Below are 15,244 nucleotides of genomic sequence, written 5' to 3' on the forward strand. Positions count from 1 at the left end.
CGCCTGTCACACGATAGCAAAAAAATCAACCAACTGACCACAAGATTTTTATTTTTTTATTTTTTTTCAGAATGCCAATAACCGTCTGCACATGTTAGCCTCGCACCAGGAAAGGCTATCAAGTTTAAAGGGGGTGGTTGTTTTGACCATTAAACAAGCAAAAGTCACCGCCGTCATTCGTTTATACACAAATTCTAAACTCAACAACTGAAAGCAGAAGCCAAGCACCGGGAATTCTAAGGAGCAAAACACAAAGGTGGTTATTGATTTGGAGATTCAAAAAACTCAAGATGACGACCTACTTGGCAGGGAAAGTTCTTTAAAGTGGCGTGTTGAGGACTTGGATCAGGGGCAGCTTTACCATCTGGGAGTTCTGGACAGCCCGTTTCTGGCAAGAGACCTTTTATCCAAAATTCCAATGACATAATGATCAAGTCTCTGTGCCCTCAAATCTACAATGAGGAGCAACCATGCTGCATTAAACAACCGGGGGAGCTGGTTGGGTCCACATTCGGTCCCCCAATTTGCCTGTGGAGGATTGAAAATCAATCAGGTGAATTCTGGTGCTGTGCATCACAACAACCATCAATGAGTCACTGTAACTACGACACAAAATGGTGGCATCCTGGGAAAAACAAATGGCTCTGAAAGTGAGGTTTCCAAAAAAAAAAACTGCAGATGGTGAATCACAGACATTCACTCTGCTATCATGAGTCCCACACCCAACTGAACATAACAGTAACATATTCAATGCATTTGTCATTCCAACAGATGGCACATAACAAACATTTATAGTAATAAAATGAACTGTAGATGTCATTCCAACAGACGGTGCATCACAGACATTAACACTATCATGAGTTCCACACCAAATTGAACATAATGACATATTCAATGCGTTTGTCATTCCAACAGATGGTGCATCACAAACATTAACACTGCTATCATGTGAGTACCACACCCAATTGAACATAAACCAAATCACCAGGACCAGATAATATTTATCCTCGTGTTCATAAGGAGGCCAGTGAGTGCAGATATAAACCCTTGACACATATTTACAGGAAGTCACTGCGTACTGGAGAGATTCCGAAGGACTGGAAAATGGCAAATATCATCCCATTATATAAAAAGGGTGACAGGGCAGATCTAAGCAACTGTAGGCCAGTAAGCTTAATGGGCATCACAGGAAAATTAATGGAAGGAATTATTAAGAAGAAGATGGACCAACACCTGGCAAGGACAGGAGTTATTAGGGACAGTCAGTGTGGGGTCAGAAGAGGGAGGTCGTGTTTTACTAATAGGCTGGAATTCTATGAGGAGGAAACAAAAGGATACGATGAAAGTGGAGCAGATGATATTATTTATCTGGACTTTCAGAAAGTATTTGATGAGGTGCCACATGAGAGGGTGGGCATCAAACTAAAAGAAGTGGCAGTTCAGGGTGATGTGTGTCGATGGGTGCAGAATTGGCTCAGACACAGGAAGCAGAGGGTGATGGTGCGAGGAACCTCATCAGAACTGGCCGATGTTAAGAGTGGTGACCAGCAGGGGCCAGTGCTGGGGGCGCTGCTATTTTTAATATCACGATGTCACAATACATAATGGGCGGTCGGAATATCGAGAGTCCACCTTATGAGAAGTATTTAGGAGTCGTAGTGGACTCTAAGCTATCAACTGACAGACAGTGTTCAGAAGCCATTAAGAAGGCTAACAGAATGTCAGGTTATATAGCACCTTGATCTGTGGAGTACAAATCACAGGAGGATCTGCTCAGTCTTTATAACACACTGGTGAGGCCTCATCTGGAGTCTGGTGTGAAGTTTTGGTCTCCAGGCTACAAAAATGACATACAGTAAGGTCCATAAATATTTGGACAGAGACAACTTTTTTCTAATTTTAGTTCTGCACATCACCACAATGAATTTTAAATGAAACAACTCAGATGACAGTTGAAGTGCAGACTTTCAGCTTTAATTCAGTGGGTTGAACAAAACGACTGCATAAAAATGTGAGGCAACTAAAGCATTTTTAACACAATCCCTTCATTTCAGGGGCTCAAAAGTAATTGGACAAATTAAATAACTGGAAATAAAATGTTCATTTCTAATACTTGGTCGAAAACCCTTTGCTGGCAATGCCAGCCTGAAGTCTTGAACTCCTGGACATCGCCAGCTGCTGGGTTTCCTCCTTGTTAATGCTCTGCCAGGCCTTTACTTTCAGTTGCTGTTTGTTTGTGGGCCTTTCTGTCTGAAGTTTAGTCTTCAACAAGTGAAATGCCTGCTCAGTTGGGTTAAGATCAGGTGACTGACTTGGCCATTCAAGAATTTTCCACTTCTTTGCTTTAATAAACTCCTGGGTTGCTTTGGCTGTATGTTTTGGGTCATTGTCCATCTGTATCATGAAACGCTGCCCAATCAATTTGACTCATTTAGCTGGATTTGAGCAGACAGTATGTCTCTGAACACCTCAGAATTCATTCGACTGCTTCTGTCCTGTGTCACATCATCAATAAACACTCGTGTCCCAGTGCCACTGGCAGCCATTCACACTGCCTGACTCCACCATGTTTTACAGATGATGTGCTATGCTTTGGATAATGAGCTGTTCCACACCTTCTCCATACTTTTTTCTTGCCATCATTCTGGTAGAGGTTGATCTTGGTTTCATCTGTCCAAAGAATGTTTTTCCAGAACTGTGCTGGCTTTTTTAGATGTTCTTTAGCAAAGTCCAATCTAGCCTTTCTATTCTTGAGGCTTATGAGTGGCTTGCACCTTGCAGTGCACCCTCTGTATTTACTTTCATGCAGTCTTCTCTTTATGGTAGACTTGGATATCGATACGCCGACCCCCTGGAGAGTGTTGTTCACTTGGTTGGCTGTTGTGAAGAGGTTTCTCTTCACCATGGAAATGATTCTGCGATCATCCACCACTGTTGTCTTCCGTGGACGTCCAGGTCTTTTGTGTTGCTGAGTTCACCAGTGCTTGCTTTCTTTCTCAGGATGTACCAAACTGTAGATTTTGCCACTCGTAATATTGTAGCAATTTCTCAGATGGGTTTTTCTGTTTTCGCAGCTTAAGGATGGCTTCTTTCACCTGCATGGAGAGCTCCTTTGACCGCATGTTGTCTGTTCACAGCAAAATCTTCCACATGTGAGCACCACACCTCAAATCAACTCCAGGCCTTTTATCTGCTTAACTGGTAAGACATTACGACGGACTTGAACACACCTGCCATGAAATAACCTTGGAGTCAATTGTCCAATTACTTTTGACCCCTGAAATGAAGGGATTGTGTTAAAAAATACTTTAGTTGCCTCACAATTTTATGCAATCGTTTTGTTCAACCCACTGAATTAAAGCTGAAAGTCTGCACTTCAACTGCATCGGAGTTGTTTCATTTAAACTTCATTGTGGTGATGTGCAGAACAAAATTAGGAAAAAAGTTGTCTCTGTCCAAATATTGATGGACCGAACTGTAGCAGCACTGGAGAAGGTCCAGAGAAGAGCGACCAGGCTGATTCCAGGGCTACAGGGGATGAGTTATGAAGAAAGATTAAAAGAGCTGAGCCTTTACAGTTTAAACAAAAGAAGATTAAGAGGTGACATGATTGAAGTGTTTAAAATTATGAAGGGAATTAGTCCAGTGGATCGAGACTGTGACTTTAAAGTGAGTTCGTCAAGAACACGGAGACAGAGTTGGAAACTTGTGAAGGGTAAATTTCACACAGACGTTAAGAAGTTTTTCTTTACACAAAGAACGATAGACACTTGAAATAAGCGACCAAGTAGTGTGGTAGACAGTAAGACGTTAGGGACTTTCAAAACTCGACTCGATGTTTTTTTTAGAAGAATTAAGTGGATAGGACTGGCGAGCTTTGTGTTCTCGAGTGTTCTAGCATTCTAATGATCCAATAACAGTGACATATTCATTGCATTTGCCATTTTGACAGATGGTGTATTACAAACATTAATGCTGCTTTTTACAAATCCCATACTAAATGACATATAACAAATACATTTGCATTGCATTAGTAATTCCAACAGATGGTGCAAACATTTGTAGTAATGAATTTTAATACTGCAAAATGTTGAAATGAAAAGTGCAATACACTTTATTACTACCTGCATTACAAAATACATTCCAACAGATGGTGCACTGCAAATGTTAACACATCTCAGACAGGTAGCATAGCTAGTATCAAGAATAATACAGAGACATACAAACACGCACAAAACACCAATGAGAGTCAGTCCCAATAAAAGACATGTTTACTTCACAATGACTCATCCATATCCATACTATCAGAAGAATCACCTTCTCACTTACAAAACTATTCATGGGAAGGAAACTATCCAACTTAATACAAGAAACATTACCCATCCAGTTGCTATGTCTCTGTCATTCTAACAAATAGAGCATCATAAACATTAACACTGCTGTTACAGATCCTATAGCAAATGACATAACAGTCATGCATTGCATTTGTTATTCCAACAGATGGTGCATTCAAAACATTTGCAGTAATGCCTTTTATTACTACAAATGCTTGTAATGTGCCATCTGTTGGAATGACAAATGTGATGCATTTGATTACTATATGCATTACATAATACATTCTAATGGATCATGTATTAGTATATAAATGATACAGATTGCATTTACGATTCCAACAGGTAGCACATCACAAGCATTAACACTGCTTGCATGAATCCTATAACAAAACGGTATACGCATAGCACTTGTCATTCCAACAGATGGCACATCACAAACGTTAACACTGCTTGTATGAACCCTATAATGGCATATGCACTGCACTTGTCATTCCAACAGATGGCACATCACAAACATTTGTAGTAATGCATTTTATTAGTACAAATAATAGCCATTGTGATGTGCTATGTTCTTTTTACTATATGAATTACAAAATACATTCCAAATAGATGGTGCACTATAAACATTAAATGTTGAGGCCTATGTTTTAGCCGGGTAGCACAGCTAGTTAAAGTATAAGCGGGTTGGGAAATGAATGGATTGATGGATGGATGGATGAATTATTATAGTCTCTATATAATTTTTAGTCACTTTGACAAAACTGTCCTAATAAATGACAGGCAGTGTGGCATAGTGGTGAAGGCTTTGGACTGCAGACCCTGAGGTTGTGAGTTCAGATCCCACTACTGACACTTTGTGACCCTGAGGAAGTCATTTCACCTGCCTGCACTCCAAATGGAAAAAAAAAAACCAACAAAAGAATTGTAATTAATTGTTCCTCAAATGTTGGGAGCTACTAAATAATAATAATAATGAGTCCAGTAAAAAGCTCTATATATTGATTGATAAGACTATTTAACTAACTAAAACTAATTTCATCTCAAAGTCTCCTTGCAGAAAGGCAAACAAGTCGATGTAATTTAAAATGAGCGCTCATCCCGGTTGTTTAAGTACTGAACGTTTGTTGCCATCGATTTGTTTCTTCATAATCAATTCGAATCACTTCCCGGCCTCTGTCGCTTTCTCTCGTCCTCCTCGTTAAAACGATTCGACAGCAGAAGACTGGAGGCGCGCCGCCGGAGCGGGTCGTGCGGTGCGCGCCACTCATACAAGCGGCAACGAAGAAGCGGCGCAGCCCCCGCGCGCCGAGCTCTGGAAACCACAGGCATGTTTCGCCTTGCATGGCACCTTTTGAAATGAGTGCTCGGCTCGGAGCTCCTATGACTTCATCCCTTGGAACGGCTTTCTGGAAAACAGCAGCAGCTTGATGAGTCGGCTGTTTTCTGTGTCTCGCTGACATGCCGCTGTTTCGGTCAGCCTTTTCTTCTGTCTGCCTCACTGCTGGGTTTTGATTTATTCCGATCCGGCTTTTCTTGGGTTGGGTGGGGGACCTCACCTTTGTTGACAGCTGGTTCACGACCCTCATTTTATGCGTTTGATACTTCATATACCAGTGTTTTCTCGACCACTGGGTAGCTGGCTGCCGCCGGAGGGTCGCAAGTCGTTATTGTTTATAATGGTGGAGGGTCGTGCTGGGTCACCGCTCTAACTATCAATTTTGGTCAAGGCTTATTTGCAGCGACGGGGCCAGTGTGCTGTAAATATGGTGCCGTCCTTCGGGTGGGGCATGAAAACCCCAGGACATCTTAAAAAAAAAAAGGAGTGTCTTCGATGTTTGGGCTAAATTGCCCAATCATGGCCCCATCCATTCTGGCCCCTAATCACCCCCCGTCTCTAACTGTCTCCCTCTCACCACTTGACCACCAAATAGCTAACGTGTAGTGGGCGTACGCGGGTAAGAATGGCTGCCGTCGCATCATTCAGGTGGGTACCACACATTGCTAGTGGACAAAGTGGCTCCCTATTGTCTATGTAAAGCATTTAACGAGTAGCAAGTAAGGCGCTATATAAATGTCATTATTCATTATTATTCACATGTGACTGCAAGACAAGAAAGGCGCTATATGTGATCAACTTTTATTCTCGTGACTGCAGAGCGAGAAAGGCGCTATATAAAAGGTCATTAATAATTTATTCACATGACTGCAAAGCGAGAAAGGCGCTATGTTATTAACTTTTATACACGTGACTGGAGAGCGAGAAAGGCGCTATATAAAAGGTCATTATTAATTTATTCACGTGCATACAAAGTGAGAAAGGCGCCAAATGTCATTAACTTTTATTCACGCGATTTCAGAAAAAGAAAGGCGCTATATAAATTCATTATTAATTTTTTTTCACGTGACTGGAAAGCGAAAAAGGTACTGCGTGTCATTAACTTTAATTTACGTGACTGCAGAGCAAGAAAGGCGCCATACAAATGTCATTATTAATTTTATTCACGTGACAGGAAAGCGAGAAAGGCGCTATATAAACATCATTATTCACATGACTACAAAGTAAAAAGGCGCTATATAAATGTCACTATTATTATTCACAAGTGACTGCAAAATGATAAAGGTGCTATATGTCATTAAATTTTATTCACGTGACCGCAGAGCGAGAAAGGCGCTATATAAACGTCATTATTATTATCCACGTGACTACAAAGTAAAAAGACGCTATATAAACGTCATTATTATTATTCACAAGTGACTGCAAAGCGAGAAAGGTACTGTGTGTCATTAACTTTAATTTACGTGACTCCAGAGCGAGAAAGGCGCCATACACATGTCATTATTAATTTTATTCACGTGACAGGAAAGCGAGAAAGGCGCTATATAAACGTCATTATTCACGTGACTACAAAGTAAAAATGCGCTATATAAATGTCACTATTATTATTCACAAGTGACTGAAAAATGAGAAAGGTGCTATATGTCATTAAATTTTATTCACGTGACCGCAGAGCGAGAAAGGTGCTATATAAACGTCATTACTAATTTTTTTTTCCACATGCGACTGCAAAGCGAGAAAGTCGCTATATAAATGTCATCATTAGTTTTTATTCACATGTGACCAGAAGCCTAATTTTCCACATCCCTTCCTTCAGTTGCATTTGTCTTATCCTTACCTAGTTATGCCCAAATACTAAGGAGTTATTAGAGAAACCTTTACAGTATTTGCGTGTAATTGCATTTGCACCGCTCACTCCCGTTATTCTGTTCAAGGAGCTGGTAAGGCGCTGGCTTTCCTAAAATTCAATTCCGGGTCTAAAAATGCCCAAAATGCAACAGGCCTTACTCTCAGTAAACGTGTCAGTCGATCATTTTTGTGCTCAATGAAGATTACCCCGTGCAACAGATTGCCACAAATGTGAAGCTTTCACACAAAGGTGTCCATTACTGTCTCGAGTGAAGAAGTCAAGCAGAATCTGAGCAGGACAGATGAAGAACAGGGAAAGTCCAGAGGAGAAGGACACGAGGGTGTGCAGTGTAAGACACAGGGACCTCATTAGTCCTCAGGCGGCGTCTTCCTTAAACAAACACCAAAAATCAACTCCGGGATGGTAGCCTTAGAGGTAGAGTTTCAAAGAGAAGCCGTGATGGAAAGAAAATTTTAAAGTGGGCAAAAGAGCACAGGCCATGGATGGAAGAGGACTGGCAAAGCACATCACGGCCAGCATCATGGAGTCGTCTTTTCGCTCTTGCAGATGCCAGTTGGACTTGGTGTGTATTTAATGAAGACGTTTGTCCTGCTCTAATGTCCTTATCGTCTTACGCAGTTGTGCATCTGCACCATCCTCTTCTATCCATTTACATCTTATGTATTTGGCGGACGCCTTTATCCAAGGCAACTTGAAAGATCCAGTTGATGACATTCCTTTATGTTTTTCAATTTGGAGCTCAGGTGGGTGAAGTGACTTGCTCAGGGTCCCACAGTGGTGTCAGTAGTGAGATTGGAACTCACAAACTCAGGGTTTGACATCCCAAAGCCTTAAGCTCTACGCCACACTGGATTTCTTCTCTCCAGATAGCAACAGACACTGTGGGCTGCTGGGGGAGCACCAGCACCCCGAACCCAGCCCAGACTGACACTGACACAAGTTCTTTCACACACACTGGCTTTTATTCAGCTGTGGGAAACTCTTCATTAGTTTCCCAACTGCATGGCACAGTCACTAAAGCATAATGCTACACCAATGAACCACACAGCTCTTTGTCTTTCCCTCCATGTCCCAACAGGGCTGTACAGAACTCCAACTCCCATGAAGCCCTGCCTGTGGGAATCTGAGGCACTGCTGCAATCCGTGGGGGTTGGGGGTTTGATAATGCCTTTAGCAGATACAACTCCCTCTTGCTGCCGGATACTTCCATAAAACAGGCATCCCACCCAGGAAAGGACCGTGGTTGTGCTCCACAACACCTTTGTATGAAATCTTCAACTCCTCGGCCATCTGTCCCTTGGAATCACCTGCATTGTGCACAGAAACAATCGACTGACGAGTTTCTTGAACTGAACCCAGAAATGGCAGCATCTTGCAGCTCAAATGAGCAGATTAACAGGTGTCAGTGTCGCTAATGCAATTGCAAAGGTTTCTCTAATAACTAATTAACCTGTACACCTGACTCATTAAGGATAAGCCAAGAGAGTAGACCATTAGGACACTAAAGGAATTGCTGCTGGAAACGGTGCTTTGTAGCCATATGCGAATAATAAATTAAAAATCACTCATTCCAAGTGGTAATGCCTAGTGTGATTTGAAACTATATAAAAGGAAGGGCACTATCCACCTTAATAAAAGTGTCTGTGTGTCCATCCAGTTGCTCTGTCTCGGTCATTCCAACAGGTGGCGCATCACAAACTAACACTACTCATACCAGTACCAAATGGCAAAAAAAAAACAGAGACACATGCATTGCATTTGTCATTCCAACAGATGGTGCACTACAAACTAACATTGCTTCGACAAATCTCATACCAAATGACAAAAAAAAAAAAAGACACATGCACTGAATTTGTCATTCCAACAGATGGTGCACTACAAACTAACATTGCTTCGACAAATCTCATACCAAATGACAAAATAACAGACACACATGCATTGCATTTGTCATTCCAACAGATGGGGCATCACAAACAAACACCGCTTTGGCAAATCTCATACCAAATGACAAAAAAAAATAAACAGAGAAACATGCATTGCACTCATCATTCCAACAGAAAGTGCTTCACAAACATTTGTAGTAATGTGGTGAAAATGGGGCTTTGTAGTCCTATATGAATAATAAATTACAAATCACTCATTCCAAGTGGTAATGCCTAGTGTGATTTGAAACTATATAAAAGGAAGGGCACTATCCACCTTAATAAAAGTGTCTGTGTGTCCATCCAGTTGCTCTGTCTTGGTCATTCCAAAAGGTGGCGCATCACAAACTAACACTACTCATACCAGTACCAAATGGCAAAAAAAACCAAGAGACACATGCATTGCATTTGTCATTCCAACAGATGGTGCAGCAGAAACTAACATTGCTTTAACAAATCTCATACCAAATGACAAAATAACAGACACACATGCATTGCATTGCTCATTCCAACAGATGGTACATCACACACTAACACCGCTTTGACAAATCTCAAACCAAATGACAAAAAAAAAAAATAAACAGAGAAACATGCATTGCACTCATCATTCCAACAGAAAGTGCTTCACAAACATTTGTAGTAATGTGGTGAAAATGGGGCTTTGTAGTCCTATATGAATAATAAATTACAAATCAGTCACACAGCCCACAGGATCAGCTCCCCCTGCTGGCCTCACCAACACCTCTTCCAGCAGCATACCAAGTACTGGACGGGCCTGAATATGCTTAGGTTCAGGTGGATGACTCATAGTAAAGCACATGTAGTGTGGCCCAAAAATCAAATTAAAAGTCAGTCACCACAAGCTGTTAAAGCCATTAGTAACACTATTGATGTCCTGGCTGTATTTTAAAACAATTTAATGGTATCTTGATAAAAAAAAATGGTGTCATAGATGGTCAAAAACACTTCTGGGTGTGCAGAGTTTTGACTGGTACTATAAATCATAGATTCTTAAACTGCAGGAGACAACACATTTGTGGTCATAGGTGGTCCTATATTTGGGTGGTGCAGACTCACGATTCACATTTGTTTTCAGTGGGAGTCTGTGGAGTGCATTTAGGGACAGGGATACGGTGAAGCAGTTAGGGTTAAGTTTAACCAGCCAGTCGACATCACTCCACTGTGACCTTCGATGATTCTCCAAGGGGAACCACCCGAGACCACCAAGCAGGAAAACCATCAACAGCGATTTTCCAATGGGGACCAATTATATGTAACATTTGCATTTATTTATTTGGCTGACAATTTTGTCCAAAGCGACTTACAACATTTCAGATATGATTGGTTCCATTTCTTTTATTTTTCCAATTGGAGTACAGGAGGGTGACACAACCCACGGCCTCAAGGTTTGAAGCCCAAAGCCTTCACCACCGTGTCACTGCCTGCCTAAAAAGACCTACCCGAGACCCCAACACCCCGACCCCAGCATAACTGTTGGCAGCGATTCTCCAAGGGGGAACCACTTGAAGACCACCCATCCCCTCACAGAATAACTGTTGGTGGCAATTCTGGGTCTTGAAGACACAAAGACGTTGAGCAAAATTGGGTCACGAGAAAAAATAAATTTAAGAAACAGCTGTGAATTACTAAGAAGAAAAAAAAAATACTATTGTTAAGGCAAATCGATCATGAATGATGGAATGATGGGATAACGTAGGATCAAATGTCGGAACAGTGGCCTTAGTGTAACAATAAAACAACGTGAACAGAAAAGCTCTGCAGTTAACAAAAGGCTGTCCAGGCAGCTAAAACACAAAAAACAATATTCAAATCTGCCCGCGTGCTTCACTAACTGGACGTTCTCCAGGTACAAACTGGATGTTGGCACGTACGATAATGGAAAATAAAAATAAAAAAAAAGCCTGACTGCCCTGGCACAGCACCACGGGGGCCAGGTTACTCATGCCTCTGTAATGTCGGCCATGTCCGCTATTGTTTGACATCTTATCAGTAAGGAACTTCCTTACAAACGACCTCAGTTAAAAGGGAAGACGGTGTCAGCGCTTACACAGCAAACACCCGACGATTTCCTGTGGTCATCACCAAACAGCAAACAGACGGACGGACAGACAGAGGGGCTCAATTTGGATTCTTGTGATATTCATCTTAAGCCACGGCTCCCTAGAAGTTCTCTCAGCTTGGCGTATCGGTCAAGTCTTAACTCCGTAGTCTCGTTTTCTCATCAAGGTCACGGTTGTAACAGGCCAAGCAAGACTTCCCCATCCCCAGATACAGATTCCGGCTCTTTCTGGGGGAATTCCCAGGTGTTTCCAAGCCAACAGAGAGATATAATCTCACCGGCATGTCCAAGGATCAGCTGCAGGGTTTCCACTTAGTGCTCATAGAGGGCATCATTTTGCCCAAACTCCCTCAAATGGCTCTTCTCAATCCGTAGGAGCAGCTCCACTAATCAGACGTTCTCCCAAATTGCACAACTTCTCGTCCTGTCAAGACATTTCAGCCTAGCAGCCCTGTGAAGAAACCTCATCTCTGCCACTTGTACTTGTGAGCTCGTGCTTTGGGTCGTCATCCAGAGCTCAAGACTATAAGTCGATTACAGTTGTAGATCAACCGGTAAACCAGGATGGTCTGCAGACTCCGGGTCCGGCTTCACCACCAGAAACAGGTACAATGCCTGCAGAACAGCCACAATAATCAACAAGTCCATAGCCATAAACCCCCCACCCCTCATTCCCATCCCCGCGTTCTCAATATCTCTGATCCACTAGACGTTACTGTCTCTAATATACATGACCGACAGTGCAAAAACTCTACTGGGGGACCACCCCCCTGTGGAAAACTCTTAAGGGACACCCATTCTTCGACTGTAGAATACTCTCAGTGGGGCCCACAGCCATGTTCGACTGGCAGCTGAGGGTGGCCTAAGAACCTAGATAGATAGATAGATAGATAGATAGATAGATAGATAGATAGATAGATAGATAGATAGATAGATAGATAGATAGATAGATAGATAGATAGATACTTTACTAATCCCAAGGGGAAATTCCCATACTCCAGCAGCAGCATACTGATAAAGAACAACATTAAAAAGTGATAAAAATGCAGGTAAAAAACAGACAATAACTTTGTATAATGTTAATGTTTACTCCCCCGGGTGGAATTGAAGAGTCACATAGTGTGGGGTTTCCTCAGTCTGTCAGTGGAACAGGATGGTGACAGCAGTCTGTCGCTGAAGCTGCTCCTCTGTCTGGAGATGATCCTGTTCAGTGGATTCTCCATGATTGACAGGAGTCTGCTCAGCGCCCGTCGCTCTGCCACGGATGTCAAACTGTCCAGCTCCGTGCCTACAATACAGCCTGCCTTCCTCACCAGTTTGTCCAGGCGTGAGGCGTCCCTCTTCTTTATGCTGCCTCCCCAGCACACCACCGCTTAGAAGAGGGCGCTTGCCACAACCGTCTGATAGAACATCTACAGCATCTTATTGCAGATGTTGAAGGACGCCAGCCTTCTAAGGAAGTATAGTCAGCTCTGTCCTCTCTTGCACACCCCCTGACAATGAGCAAGTCACTTCATCTGCCTCTGCTCCAAATAGAAATCTATCTAGTATCTCTCAAAATGCTTTGAAACACCTTGGATAAAAGGTATCAGCCAAATAAATAAATAATAATAATTGTTGTTGTTATTACAGTATTATTATTATTATAATAACCACACAAGCTTGGGGTGAATTGTTCTTCTGACAGAGTCTCATCATGGCATGTTTCCAATCACCTCCATCCTCCAAATTTACTTCGAACTGATCCACGCGGATTTCCACAACCATGCACTACATTTCTTAATTCCCAAGTGGGCCTCATAGCAGGCAGATATTGATGCCCGGTTGCTGTCGCAAGTTAAAATAAATTTCGCATACACGCGGGGACAGATGCTAAGCCAGGTTGCTTCCCATCCCAGTCTCTGCATTCTTCTCTATAGTCGCCGGCCGATCGTATTTCACGCTGACAGATATCGATTTCCAGCTTACACACTTTTTAAACCTAATTTTCCAAACTCTTGTGTGTATAGTGTATATACGTGCGAAGGAAATATATCTCCCCGAGACAGACATCGATCATGCTGTGTGTGTCGCCAAGCAGCTCCCGGGGTTGATAGGCTGAAAAAATAAAAATAAAACGCGTCCTGTTATCAGTGGCGTGAACTATGTGTCACTTCGGACAATGGGTGGCTTTGGGGATGAAGAGCTTTATGTAGCGCTCATTTGTCACACGTTCGGGTATATAGATGGGGGTTTACAGTAACCGCTAGCCTTTGCAACCACGTGATAATAACACCCCCACCCCAGATAGACCTGCCTAAGCAACCCCCAAGAAACTCGTAAACAGCGCAGTCGCTTGCGCTCGAATAATCGCACGTGCGCGCACCCCAGTTTACCAAGCCCCAGCAATCCGCTACTCGCCAGGCACCCCTCAAATTCTCAGCCCCCCAAAGTAGCATGCATTTCCAAGTTGGCACTTACTCGGCCGCTTAGGTAATCGTTTCGGGTTAAGGCGTAACCCGCGTAACACGGATCGGTGCTGGCGCTTCTTCACTCTGCTCGGCAACACTTGAAATGTAACGCGCGCGACTTGTCTAACCAAGTCATAATAATAATTTTACCAACAGCCCCAATTGTATATTGAGTCTATGAGGGGCACGTTGTGTTGGGGGGGTGGGGGAACAATAGGCGTGACCTTAGAACGCCACAACGGGAGGGCTAAAATAAAGTTTTTCAGGAGTTGCGCGGCTTGAAAGCTTGTAATAGTGAGGCTCTGGTGAAAATGGCTAGAGCTACACAAAGACGCGTGACAAGCGACAATACGAGGAGGCAATCGGAAGTCTCAAGTCACGAATCCCTCTTTAAAAAGAGGCATGAAAAGGGAGGATGCGCAAGGCACTATAAAGTGAAGGGGTGGGGTGGGGGTGCTCCACTGTTGTTGCCCGCGAGCCCCCTGGCAACAATAACATAACGCGACCTCCGCGCTCTCACTAATTCACAACACATGTCACTTCACAAACATGGGAAACAGAGCTGAACAGCCAAAAACAATTCCCTCTTACCTTCAAAGGAACGGCGCCCCCCGGCTCCAGTCCACGAAATCAGTTGCGCTTCTCTAGTGCCGTACTCCAAAACAGAAAGCGAGGTCGAGACAGAAAGAAGAAGAAAGCCGTATCGCCGCGAGCAGCAGACCACCACAACAACAAAGCGAGTCGAAAAGTAAGAGTTGGTTCCACTGGGCACTCTTCACCGTGCGCCTTTCAGCTTATAAATTCCACAGGAACTGCAGCAGCAGACCCCAATTTGGTCATGCCGTCTTCGACATCGGTATGTGTCCGTGCGCGCTGCCCCCACCCGCTGGAGTCTGTCTGTGTTAGACAAGCGACTCGCGAGAAGGCGGTGCTTGCGAGTTAGACACGCCCGCGTCTCCGCCCCAACAAGTCCGCGACATGGCATGGGTCACGCCCCCTATGGAATATAAGAACCATATAGCCTCTGGATGATACGCACCATCATTGCTAACCTGTTGCCAGGGCACTGGGCTGCTGCACACAAGGACGCAGGTTCATCTCTCCTGCCGCTTCACTTGACAGCATTCAAACGACAGAAGTGTGGAAAAAAACATATCACACAGTTAGGAACGTATGGCATTTAAAGGAAAAGATAAATAACAATGAAAAGACGTATACATCGAAAAGAAATCATTATCTGCGTATACATTAA

General features: G+C 43.1%; 1 protein-coding gene across 1 annotated transcript in view; it reads right to left on the reverse strand.

Moving 5' to 3' along the window:
• LOC120516956 (tetraspanin-18-like) overlaps window positions 1-14,892 on the reverse strand; it is a 102,597-nt gene extending 87,705 nt beyond the window's left edge. Inside the window, exon 1 of the mRNA XM_039738997.1 lies at window positions 14,584-14,892. The gene's annotated coding sequence lies outside the window, so the exon portion shown is untranslated. The remainder of the gene's footprint in view (window positions 1-14,583) is intronic.
• Between the last annotated feature and the right edge of the window lie 352 nt (window positions 14,893-15,244).

The sequence above is a fragment of the Polypterus senegalus genome, chromosome 1 (genome assembly GCF_016835505.1).
Source record: "Polypterus senegalus isolate Bchr_013 chromosome 1, ASM1683550v1, whole genome shotgun sequence".
In the NCBI taxonomy this organism is placed as follows: Eukaryota; Metazoa; Chordata; class Cladistia; order Polypteriformes; family Polypteridae; genus Polypterus; species Polypterus senegalus.